Genomic DNA, 13,789 nt, shown 5'->3' with positions numbered 1-13,789 from the left:
CTATATGCTCAGTTTGCCCCAGGCAGAGGGAGCTCAGCACTTGGAAGAGTGACTCTCTTTACTGGGTAAACAAAGCCAAAGATTACCACTCTGCCCTGCAACTTAGGCAACAAACCCAGTGGCAGAAGGCATAAAAGAAAAGTAATTGAAACTAAGGAAACAAAATTCCTGAGAATGGCCCCAACTTGGGCCTTGTGAGTGTCTCAAGAGCTACAACCTCAGGGAAAAGCCACTGATTGTTGAAAGATGTCAACCCTACCTACAACCTAGCCCCACCACAACAACTCCAAGATAAAGAAAACAGGCATCTCCCTCTTTTGTGATGATTAAAGCAGATTTAACTCCCATTGAACTACTCTGGAAGGACTGTCATAGTTTCTGAGAATGCAGAGCTTCTTTGTGTATGCTCAAACTGATTTAAGAAACCAGTCACTCCACCAGAGACTCCATCAAGACAATTTACAAACACAGGGTACACATATGTTACCCGCCCCACACTAAAAAATTCGAATAACTCTTTTCTATCCAATTTTTAAAAAAATACTATTGTTTTCTTTTTTCTTTTCATCATTTTTATTTTTGGTGTGTTTTTAAAATTATTTTTATGCTTTTCTCTGTTGGACATTTTTTTAGCATCACTTATTTTCTTTTCTGTTCATCCACATATATATATATATATATATATATATATATATATATATATATAACTTCTATTATTAGGACTTATCCTTTATTGTGTTCATACTTAATTCAGATATCACTCTCTCCATCCAAAAACTCTCTGATTTAACTTCTTTTATTGTACTATTATTAGTTTATACTTATATAATTTTTAAGTTTTGTATTTTTCATTTCCTTTTTTTTCTTTCTCTTCTAATTTCCTTATATACTTTTTGCTCTCTGAATCCCTCACTCCTTTTCTCTCCCCCATTCCTCTAATCTTACTTTCTCACCACAATTCTCCCTACACCTATTTCTGGTCTGCTGACTCCTTCTTTGACTTTCTTAGATCATTGATCCATAGTTGTTTTTTGTTGAACTAGATTGTATCTGTTAAACTAGATTGTATCTGTACTCAGATTTACTGCATCAAAAATCTGGGCAACTACAGGTTTATGGTTGATACTTGCCTTAAAATAGTGTACTAGCACCAAACTGATTTTCTTTTCATACACAAAGGTGAAGAACGAGTCAGAGGAATACAAGAAATATGTCGACCAGGAAGCTCAACTCCCCTGATGATAGTCAGCAACAGAATTGTAAATGAGTAATCCAGAAGAGAGTTCCAAAAATGCTCTACCATCACTACTCGTAAACATGCTGAATGAAAATATTGAAAGCTTGGAAAGGGTGTGAGCATAATGAGCCTAACCAAAGATTATTACAGGAATTGTGGGAGTGAGATAAGGCTAACTAAATATTAATAATTTCATAAACACGAGGAAGTTAAGCAAAGATAAATACAGTTATTGCATGAGAAGGATGAGAATAAACAAAGATTAAGAGGCATTCATGGAATCCACAAATACAGGGCTAGGGAAATATATAGAGGCCACAATGAGAATGCTGAATGAAGTCCAACAAAAGGAAAGGGAGTCCAATGAAACTATAAGAACTCAACTAAGGAACTGGAGATTGACCACTAAAAACAAATCAAGGAATAAAGGAGTCCATACAAGATTTTAAATGAAGCTCTTGCAAAGAGTTCAAAGTGACGGAATAGGAACATTTAGAAGGAAAGAAAATTAAAAAAAGAAAAAAAGAAAAAAGCCTTGACAGTAGGTTAACTAATGCAAAAGACCAAATTTCTGGGATTGAAAGAGCCTAGACATTACAAAGAACAGACAAGTATTCAAAACAAATCCAACAAAAGTGAAAGATTTATTTCATATTGAGAAGACACCATCACAAGGCCTAATTTATGGCTTATGGCTGTAGACAAAGTATTATAGACAGAAGTAAAAGGTCCACAAAGTTATTTAACAGGATCCTAGTAGTGAATTTCTCCAATTTGCTAAAAGATAGAGCAATGCAAGAAGCTTTTAGAACCACAAATAGAATGGTCTAGAACAGAATATCCCGCTATCACATTTTAATCTACACAGGATCAAATGAAACCCAGGAAAAGATCCTTAAAGTTGTTACAGAATACAGATCAATCACAATAAAGGGAAAACATTCAGAATAACGTCAGTTTTCTAGCCAGAGTTAATTAAAGCAAGAAGAGACTGTAATGATATATGCAATGTCTTACAGTGAACAACTGGGAACCAGGAATACTGTATCCAGCTAAGTCTCCTCCAAAGAAAAGGTCAAATGAACTATCTTCCATAGCAATAAAGCATTCAAACAATATAGGTCTACCAATCCAGCCCTCAAATTATTCTTGAAATATCCCACAGCTAGAAATCAAATAAGAACATGATAAAGGCAATGAAATAGATTTGAAAGAAAGAATCTAAAAAGTCATAAGAAGAATCCAGTTGGCACAGGTCACCAAACAATGAATAACATGGCAGGAACTACCCAAAAAATCTCAGTTCTAATTCTCAATATTAGTGGACTGAACTTTCCAAGTAAGCAACATAGATTGTCTAGTTAGATCAAAAAAACCAAAATACCTCTATCTGCTGCCTTCAAGACACACACTTTTCCCACAAAAACGAACATATTCAGAAAGTAAAAGGCTGGAATAAACAGGACAGAGTTGCAATCATAAATAGCAGATAAAATAGATTTCAAATTAAAATAAGCAAGAAGTGACAAAGAGGGTCGCTACATACAAATTAATGAATCCATCCTTCAGGGGGATACTACAATTCTTAATATTAATTCACCAAACAACAGAGCATCCACATTCATCTCAGAAACACTATGTTCCCTCAAGTCTCATATAGATCCAAATATAATTATTCTTGGAGAATTTAACACATCACAATCCCTCCTGGATAGATCATCCCAGCAAAACTCAACTGAGAAATCTCATATCTATGCAACTGTATAAATCAAATAGACTTAATACATTTCTACCAAATATTTCACCCAACAGCACCAGAATACACATTCTTCTCAGCAGTACATGGAGCATGTCCAATAATAGCCAACATTTTAGGTCACAAAGAAAATTTGTCCAAATTCAGAAATATTGAATTTATCCCATACAAAGGAGCAGGTAACAACACTCAATATGAAATGTACTCATTACCTTACTCATGTAATTGTAACCTCTCTGTACAAATTTTTTATTATAAAATACATATATATATATAATTTTAAGAGGGATTTGTACTTGGCTAATCATATTTCTCAGCAACTATATTTGTACGTGAGATTTTTTTGGATAGTGTGGGTGTGTGTGTGGGGTTACCTTTGCCACTAGCTTAAACAGGCTGTGGCAGGAAGCTTGCAAGTTCAGAGAAAGACTGAAGTATATCAAAAGAAAGAATGAAGAAAGGAAGGAAGGAAAGAAATTAGAAAGAACGAAAGAAGAAAGGAAGGAATTCAAGAACGAAGGAAGCAATTAAAGAAGAAATTAAGGTAGGAACAAAGAAAAGAAGCAAGGAGATCCAGATCCAGATGCTGATTGCTTACAAATAAATGTTATGTGAAAGTTAAAATAACAACAACAAATATTAAGAAAACAAGCATAGTTTGATTGCCTATAATCCTAGGATTTGGGAACCGGGCAGGAGAATACTGGGTTTAAATGAATCTGGGCAACTGGAAAAGTTCAAGATGAACGTGACATATGAAATGAAGAGCTTGTTACCCCAAAATTATACCTGAATACCCCTGACTGTTACCTATAATCTAAGTTTCTTTGGAGGCGTAGAATGGAAGAATCAAAGTTCAACGCCAGTCCAGATAGAAATGTCCTTGAAACACTATCTTGACCAAGGGAAAGTGGAAGTGATGACCTGTGCCTGTCATCCCAGCAACAAAAGGAAGCCTATCAAATACAAAATTGTGGTCTCTAGGTGTGTCCCTGGATAGGAAACAGAATCCTCTCAAAAATAAATAGGAAAACAAACAGTGAGATCTACCTCAAAACAACCAGTGTAAAAAGAGGCTGGAGATGTGACTGAGCACATACATATTAAGGGAAAGTGGTAGAGAACTTGTCAAGTAAGAGTGAGGATCTAAATTCACACACCAGAAGCATCAAATGAAAACAAAAGAAAGCTGAAACAGGCTGCGGAATATTTTATAAAATTGATGAATTTCACCATTTCTCAATGTAGTATAATTTTTTGTATTGCTAGTTTCAATGGAATTTTGAACAATCATGTTTTAAAATGTTCAGCATACGTTTCCTCTTTATATAGGTCCTTCAATAAGAGTAACTACTGGAAAAAAAAAACTTTCATACTACTTGAGTCACTTTACTCAATGATCACCTCTTATACTACTTGAGTCACTTTACTCAATGATCACCTCTTACAGATTGATTCTGTCACAACTTTGGACAGTAGTGTATTCATGTCTAAAAATTTTCTTGAATGTGCTCACTCAATTGTCATTGTGCATATTGTGCATGGAGCATATAGATCTCTATGAAAATACTATATGATACCAAATTTTGTAATGATTTATTTAGTATTAAAATTATATGTAAAGTGAAACATATAATCACTGGTAAATCTAAACTAGTGAGGACACAATGGTATTTACTGTACCTCAAAGCATATATACATTGCAGTAATTTTATTGAAGATTCATTACCCTTACATTACAATTCCTATGAACAATGAATTAATTTATTGTGAGAAAAAAAGTAACTTGATTTTTGCTCTGAAACAATTACGAAGAACCACTTTCTGGCTGTCTGCAAATGAGAAGTATGCCCTTTCAAAAACTTGTTCAGATTGAATGGGTGGGAAAAATAAAACGCTTCTGATCTTAAACATCACCTATTTATTTATTAAAAGTCAGTTTTGGAAATGAGAAATGGATCTCTAGTCCATTTGGAAAAGGATGCAAAAGATTATGACAAAATCCTATTTATATATTTCCTAAGCAAAAGATCTTACCATACATCCTGTAATGTGGAAATAACTAACATGGATACTCAGGATTGATCTAGATATCAGAATTTTAAAGACAGCCTTGGATAATCAGACTCTGTCTTGTATATCCAAAAAGAAGCTAATTGCACCAGTAGTATTCAAAGAATTACTAATAGATATTATCATTCTAATCTGTTTCAAAGGGAGTTGAATATGGGATATTACCAGTAGTCATCCCATCTGTTGTAGGATTTAAGTCTTTTTCTTTTTTAATTTTATTGTTATGGTGAGGTAGAGAAGGGGTGTAGTTACATAAGGAAGTTAATGAACACAATTCTTGGTGAATATGTTACCCTTTCCTCATTTATCTCTCCCTTTCCAATCCATAATCACCTCCCCAGATTTTAATGGTCATCTCCAACATATTTTCTTTTTAGTATTTCTAATACATATGTCATTTCTTACCATTTTCTTGTTATGTGAATCATTGCACAAGTTCTATAGTTTCAGTTTACTTTTTTCAATTTAATGTTACGGCGAATACCTAATCTCCGCAAATTTTTGTAACACTTTTGGAAATACATCTCATTTATTAACTCATGTACAATAGAGAATTACAGATATTCCAAAACTATAGCAGGATGTGCTATAAAAATACAATAAAGGGCTGGTACGGTGGCTCAGTGGTAGAGCACTTGCCTTGCGTGCATGAGGCCCTGGGTTCGATTCCTCAGCACCACATAAGGAAAAAGAAAAAAGCTGGAAGTGGCGCTGTGGTTCAAGTAGTAGAGCGCTAGCCTTGAGCTGAAGAGCTGAGGGACAGTACCCAGGCCCAGAGTTCAGGACCCACCACCGGACATAAAGAAAAATAAAGTACAATAAAATTTACTAACTTTGGAAGTAGTTTATTCATAATTTTATATGAATTCATTACCCATTCTGTTTTCAGTTGCCGTTTTCCTAAACTCTTGCATCTCACAGTGTGATGAAATATGCCTTGTTCTGTTGCAAAGATTAACATGAATTGACTCAAAAATTATAGCCATATATGCAAAAGATCATAGCGATATAATAAATAATATTCCATACAATTACAAAAGAAGTGTCATAGATAAAATTTCAACTATGTTTCAAAAGAATAGTTCTGATTCCATTAGGAAGTGTGAAATATGCAAATGTTTGTAACGTAACAGTCACAGTAGTTAGTGTTATTAGGGACAGATTCAGAATGATGTGGAATAATTAGCTATCTCTTCATAACTACATGAATAATTAATGTCTGTTTGAATAGTTCAATTCTACACATCAATAGTAGGAGATTCTAAAGACTGACTCCCATTAAAAATTGATTTATCATATCTGAATCTTGAGAACTCTAGTGTTGGGGGAAAGCAATATTTGCAATCCGTTCAGATGATAGAGCACTTAGTGGTTATCCAAATTAGGTGATAGGAAAGCAATAGTGTAGGATGGCATTGCATAAAAATAATTTATTTTCAATACTATTGCCAGGTGCCAAATTGCACTTATCTGTGTTTAGGTTAATCCCGTTAAGATAATGGGACCACCAATGATTCCCTAATTAATATAAAAAGATTTTTGTTTTTGCAAGTGTGGAAGAATAAGGTGAAACAAGACTTCACCATGTCAAGCCAAATATTTCAAACGCATGAAGATCAGACACAAATAATTTGACATGTACATAGAAAGGCTTAAGCCTCCACATATTAACACAGTTCATCACTAAGAAGCAAACAATAATTCAAACAGTATTTGGAAAGCAGTTGGTATAATTTGTGGAGGGGAAGGGCAAAAACAAAATTGTTTAACTAGAGGTACAGATGGACCCATTGCAACAATGAGATGTACAAGTCATTATATCAAACAAACTTACGACTTGGGTGTGGGGGGTGGATCAGCTGAGGGAAGTATGGGAAGGGATGGGAAGTGGTAGGGAAAGGAGAAACAAAGAGGAGGCTACAATAATTGAGAAATGTACTCGTTTTCTTGCCTATGTAATTGTAACTCCTTTGTGCGGTATTCTCACAATAAAAAAAATAAATTAATTTTTTAAAAAACGCAAAACAATATTTGGAGACAAAACAGAAAGTATTGATTTGACCTCAGTATTTTCAAATGTTCTCTCAAGACAAATCTCTACAGTTTTGTAATTTTCCTTCCCAGAAGAATTGTAATTTAAACAGCAAATCATATTCAGTATGAGGTTTAAAGCTTTGAGTTAGCATGGAGTAAATAAATGGTGTTGCCTAAGTTTATAACTTGGAAATATCCTATGTTGACATGAAGAAAAGTGCAATAATATCTAAGGATATAGTACATAAGTAAAGCTACTAAATTTGTTTGATTTCCTATTTTAGATATGAAGAATTCACAGAATTTCCTCAGTATATATTTTGACCTTAAAAGTGAGTAGTGTTTCCAGATTTACCACAGTGGTATTATGTATAAGAAGGATAAGCAGACAAATTCACAGAAATATTAACATGGTCTTTGCAAGCGAATTTTGTATAAAGTTTATTTCAATATATGTATTTTGTTTACTGAATTTCACAATGTTTTTATACATTGGGGATCACAGTTCAAAATTATGACTGAAAATTCTCTGGAAGCTACTGAATATATATTTTCATAAGTAAGTTGATTGGGCCGCATAACGCTATTTTTCCAAAGTATATTTTAATACTTACCTGCCCTCTACTAAGTACTGCTAGTAAATATTGCTGAAGATCATCCTATCAAAGACTACAGCATAAATGTTTAGGGTTGATAGAATATTCGGACAGAATTTAGTAATTGGTGCTATCATTCCATGATACAAAAAATGCTTCAGAGAGTAGTGTCCTGGCATTTCAATGAAACCTAGTAAACTAGACATGACACGGAACTTGTAGGAAGACAATAGCTGATATTCAGAAAAGCTCTGAATATGAGTAATATTTAGATCTAAGAATAAAAGCAGTCACATAAACGGGAAGAATGAAAAGAATTCTGTGCATATTAAGGAAGCAGCTAAAGATAAGTAGATCCACAAAAGACAACAGGAATCCCTTCCATCACATAGACGTACCATTTGCAGTGGTCACTTCCTCTGTTTGGTCCCATACTTAATGTAAGAATGACGTAATAATTTCACGTTGAGGATTTCAGGTCCTTCATCATTGCGCCATCTGTCTCAATTGAAATGCTCTCTTCTGGCCCAAAGCCCGAAGAGTAGATTCCATTTCTGAGTGCTGTGATTTTCATCATAGAATTCACAGGAATTGTGTTAAGCTTTGATAAAAGTGTGCGGCTGGTGTCTTCTTAACTTCTAACTCACCACAACTGTGATCGTATTTTTTATAACTACATAGAAGGTTACTTAATATGGCACTGGTTGCAATGGTCTGTTTGATCCAGGGAAGTATATATCCCTGCCCTAAAATTACTCCCAGCAAAAAATAATAACTGCATTATCTTTCAGCCACTGAAATAGGGCTAATGGAGGACAGTGTACTTTTCTCCTCAATAAACTTTATCCAGCAAGAAATAAAGTAACTGCTTGCACATATAAATACCTTAAAGTTAACTTTACCAAGGAAATATGTTACACTGTGTGATGTATTAAACAAGTAGTGAAACCTGTGTCTTAGCATGTGATATGAGGGAAAAAAATTACAAGACCTGTGCTCTGGGGTTTTCTCACAGCTACTACTGAATAAGTATTTAAAAGAGCAGGAAAGAAGGCAGCACTCAATATAGGTTTTTATAAAATAGTAAGTCAGGGGCTGGGAAGGTGGCTAGAGTGCTTGCCTCACATGCCTGAGGTTCGATTCCTCAGCACCACATAAACAAGAAGAAAAAATCCAGAAGTGGCGCTATGGCTCAAGTGGTAGAGTGCTAGCCTTGAGCTGAAGAGCTGAGGGACAGCACCCAGGCCCAGAGTTCAGGACCCACTTCCGGACCCCGAAAAAATATATTAAGTCAAACAGAACTAGATATGAAGTAGCCATTACTTTTTATTTCCAGTCTTGAATGTGTTATCTGTAGTTTTAGTAATTGCCTTGATAACATATGACATGAAGGTTCAACTCACAATTCTATTTCAAGTTGTTGGAAACACTTTCTGAAATATTTGCTAATGTTTAATATTTGTTAGCAGTTAATGTCATCTTTTATTATTCCCTTCTTTGCAACTGGCATCATCTGAAGAATACCAGACAGTCTTTTGGATAGTTTATTTTGCTTGAATTCAGGGCCCTTCCTATATCACTAAGGTGTTTTTGTTCAAAGCCAGAGGTCCACTAGTTTGAACCACTGTGATACTTCTGGTGTTCTAAAATGCTTGAATTGCACTGTAGTGTGTCTGATCGACTAAAAAGTCTCAGCCACCTCGGATTGGAGGTCTGAGACACCAGCATTCAGGTATGAAATTTTGTACAAGAATACCATAATGAAAATTGCTAAAGAAACAAAAAGGAAACTTCGGGGAAAATCACCCTAAAATCTGTTCTTAGAACTCAGCTTTAATTGGAAGTAAATTCCTAATACACATGATCAGTGATTCAGAACCACAAAAGAGAAGAAATATAAATATTTTCTGGTGTTCCAATCCATAACACGAATATCAGTAACTTTTGCATTTATGCTTACTTGATACTGTAGTTTTCTAAACTGATAGGAAGAGAAGCATTCTGATGCCATTGCACATACCACAAATATTTGAGAAAATACGATGAAAATAGGCATGGGAAACTGGAGATAGAATGGTATTATCTGTTCATTATTTCATAATCTAGAAACATCCAAGAACCAAACCTACAGAAAGGGTTAGGAAGGTGGACAAACATGGTATATCTTGTGTAACTTCTAAGGTAAATCAGAGTCGGTAAAATAAAGCAAGATACCTTTCATAAGAAGGAAGAAAATATCCACACTACTAGGGTTTTTAACCAACATTTTTCAAATTTTAGAATGTATCCCTTGATATAGGTCTCTGTTAAGGTGATAGGGCAAAAATTGCTCTATTTCTGTTACTGATGTAAGGAGTCTCAACTTGTGCTTGTGTCAAGTGAAACAGATAATAATGGCACACAGTACCCAGTAGGTTTAACAACCTTCTACTTTTCTTTTATATTAGAAATTTCCTGATAATTATCATTATAGTAGTAACATTTCTCAGAGCAAGAAATACCAAAAAAAAGTAGAACATAGTTTAGAGTCCAGAAGAATGCATGGATGTAAACATTCAATAGACAGTCCTTTTTATGAGAATTGTCAAATAATAGTATCAAAATATAATAGTGCATAAATTTTGTTTACCCGATGCTACTTGAAGTCATGAAATTCTTTAATGTGGATTCAAATCTGTTTGGTTCAAAATAAATTGACAAATGGCACACAAACGTTGTTTGACTGATTATAGAATGAAATAATGAATTTGACAATGTAATAACAGGAACGATTTTGAATCTAAACATCTACATTAATATTTCAAATTTTCCTTTCAGATATTTTCTATGCTTCATATGATGTGAGAGTCATAAGTACCTATACGCTGATATTTGTACAACCAGAGTAATAAAAGCAAAACTAACAAATAGAAATTGCTTGTTGAATATTAACAAAACATGCCAACACAAACAAATGGCAAGAAATATGAAGGAGAAAGGGAGTCATGAAAAGCTATCATTCTATGTCTTTCAGAATGTCACAGGACATATGATATTATTTTGTAAGGATGCATTTTCAAAAATGCTTCTTCCTGAGAGTATTTTTTTGTTGGTTTTGCATATTGAATTCTACCCCTGCACTCTTCAGCTAAAGGTGATCCTTTCCCTATTTGAGGCATAGTGCCACTTTGGGTATTCTAGAGGGTAATTGGAGTTGAGTAACATGGGTTTTCCTGCATTGGATGGCTTTGGACTGCAATCCTCCGATCTCATCCAGTAGAAAAAAATGGATTATAGTTGTGAGCCCCTGTCACCTGGATTTCATGAGAATTTTAGAACAATTGATGTCATATTTCAGCACCCACCACCGGGCCCCGAAAAAAAATAGTAAGTCAAACACAAATAGATATGAAGTAGCCATTACTTTTTATTTATTTCCAGGCCTAGAATGTGTGGCAAAGACTAATCACAATCTTCTAATATACATCGGGATTGACTCTAAGCCATCTAATAACTTCACATTTTGCAAATACTCATGTGTCATAAACACACAATACAAAACTACTTACCAATTTTAGCAATTAGTTTTACACAATAGTGCAATCTTCAATATTTATTTTTCCCAGAAAGTATTTCATTGTTCATAGGAACCGGTATTATCTTTCTGAAAATGCAATTTATTTTCAGACAGTATTGCACATGAATGAATAATACACTAAAAGCATTCCTGTTGCAATTTGGGCTGGTGGTTCAAGCACATTTTATGAGGATCAACCTCTGGAAAGAAAGTTGGAACATGTAGTTAGGATGTAGGTTAGATATGTGAATTCCAAAGATGATCACCAGATATGGTGGTTTTGAAACCAGGTTGCATCTGGTGATGTGTATATTTAGACAGCAGTATTTTAGTTAATGATTGATATAATATTATGTGAAATTTTTGCAGAAAAATTTGAATATAAGTACAATTCTTATGTTTGATTCAACACGAATATTTACATAAAATCCTGATAAAGAGAGTCTATCTGTGAATCTCAGCATTTTCTATTCATATTAGCTTTTGTAGAGACTGTAAAGGTCTCAATGAATCAATGTAGGAAGGAGCAATCTATCACACAACATATTATAGTGGAAGTATCTGACAATAGAAGAGATTATTTATGCCCTTTCACACAGTGACAAGTGTAAATAAGAAAACAAATCCTTGCTTTTAAATTTCTACACTTTTCCACAAGGGTTCATGGCAGGAAAATGAGAGCCTACATATCATAAGTAGAGGAATTATCAATGACTATATTTTGTGACTCTGTGCTATGCTGTTGTCCAGGAACAAAACTACATTACAAGAAACTGAATGCCAGTATATTCCTTGAGAATTATTTGCATGTCTCCATTCTATAGAGGCCATAAGTTCTCTAACATAAATTAATTCATGAATGTTTCCCTCAGAATATTGTGATTGGTGAGAATCCAGTTTGGGACAGTGTATCATGTAGCTCCCTGTCCTCGTGATTCTAGTATTGTCACAAAGGAAAAGGTTCATTAATTCATTTTCCCTGTAACTAAGTCTGTGTGCACTTTTGGTCCAAATGTTTTCATTCAAATTGAAATGTTCATAAATGCTTAAATGTCAACCACTACAAAAATATTCAGTGACTTTTTACTATTTCTTCAATAGCCATACTAGAGTATCAAGTAATATTGTACAAATGCATGCAACATGTACTATTTGTAATTGTCATTTTCATTAGGCAAATTCTATGAACAAAACCAGTCAAAGTCTACCCCATCTGTACAATGTGCTTAATTCCTTCATACCTCGTGTCTAAATTTATTTCTATTTCTTGTACTTGAACATGTTTTTAATCAAAGTGTCTTGTGTATAATAGCCTACCGTAACATATGGAAGGCAGAGAAAACACTGCTGGCTTAACAGAAAGTATGCCAATGAGCATCAGGGTGTGGTGGCAAATAACAGGAAGAATTCCATGTAGAAATCAAAGTTACTGAATTTTAATACAATTTTATAAAATTAAAATGTATTGTAGTTCATTCATGCCTATGAAGAAGAGGGATAATGTCTTAGAGTTTGATTCAATTGACAGAAGCACAAGATTTCCTTAGAGTGCTAAGATAATGATTCTTATAGGAACACTGTTTGTCATACCCCAAGCGTGAAGAACACACACACATGATAAACCTTACAAAACTTCATCATTACTTTTGAGAAGCCTTTTGATGAGAATCATTCCTATCTACTTCAGATAGGTTTCCTGCTTTGTTTGGGTGTGTCTGATTAACTTCAAAAGATATCAAGCACTGCCACACCATCCTTTATTTTATCTGTACCAAGTGTGTCCATGTTTTTTTATTTTACTTAGAGATGTTTCCAGATCCTCCATTTAATGACAAATCATGGTCTTTTATTTCTTCTCTCCCATGTTGGTTTGTTTCAATTATTTATTTATTTTTTTTGTTTTGGTTGGTCAAAGGGCTTGAATTATTTGCTTGGTCTTTGAGCTCCACAGCTTAAGGCAAGCACTCTACCACTTGAGCCACAGCACCACTTCTGGTCTTCTAGTGTTTTAATTGAGATAAGAGTCTCAGAGACTTTCCTGCAGGGGCTGGCCTTGGTCTGAGATCTTCACATCTCAGCCTCTTGAATAGCTAGGATTACAGGTGTGAGTCACCAGTGCCAGGCCTTGTTTCGATTATCTTAAACCATATTATATTTTCCTACTGATACAAATACTGAAATGCTTCAGTTCCCCGGGATTCATAAAACAGCTATTCAAAACAGAGAAATTTGTAGACCAAAAACATCCTGTCTTCATAATTATAACATCCTTGGCATACTTTTAAATAAGGTTACCTTTTGTTAATGAAAAATAATGATATGAAATCTACATAATACTAAGAATGTGACATATATTATGTACCACCTTTTATATATTAGAAACACTTCAATCCATCTTTCCAAAATGTGGCATAATAACTTCATATTTTATTAAAATCGAACTGAATTTCATGTATCCTACATAAACTTCTGAATAGATTCTTGAGTTGCAAATTCTATAATCGAAAGTTATAGTGCAGGAAATTTGCATGGAGTTT

The sequence above is a fragment of the Dipodomys merriami genome, unplaced genomic scaffold (assembly GCF_024711535.1).
Source record: "Dipodomys merriami isolate MVZ:Mamm:240054 unplaced genomic scaffold, mDipMer1.0.p SCAF_18, whole genome shotgun sequence".
Lineage (NCBI taxonomy): Eukaryota > Metazoa > Chordata > Mammalia > Rodentia > Heteromyidae > Dipodomys > Dipodomys merriami.
The sequence above is the reverse complement of the archived record's forward strand: the minus strand, read 5'-3'. Positions refer to the sequence as shown.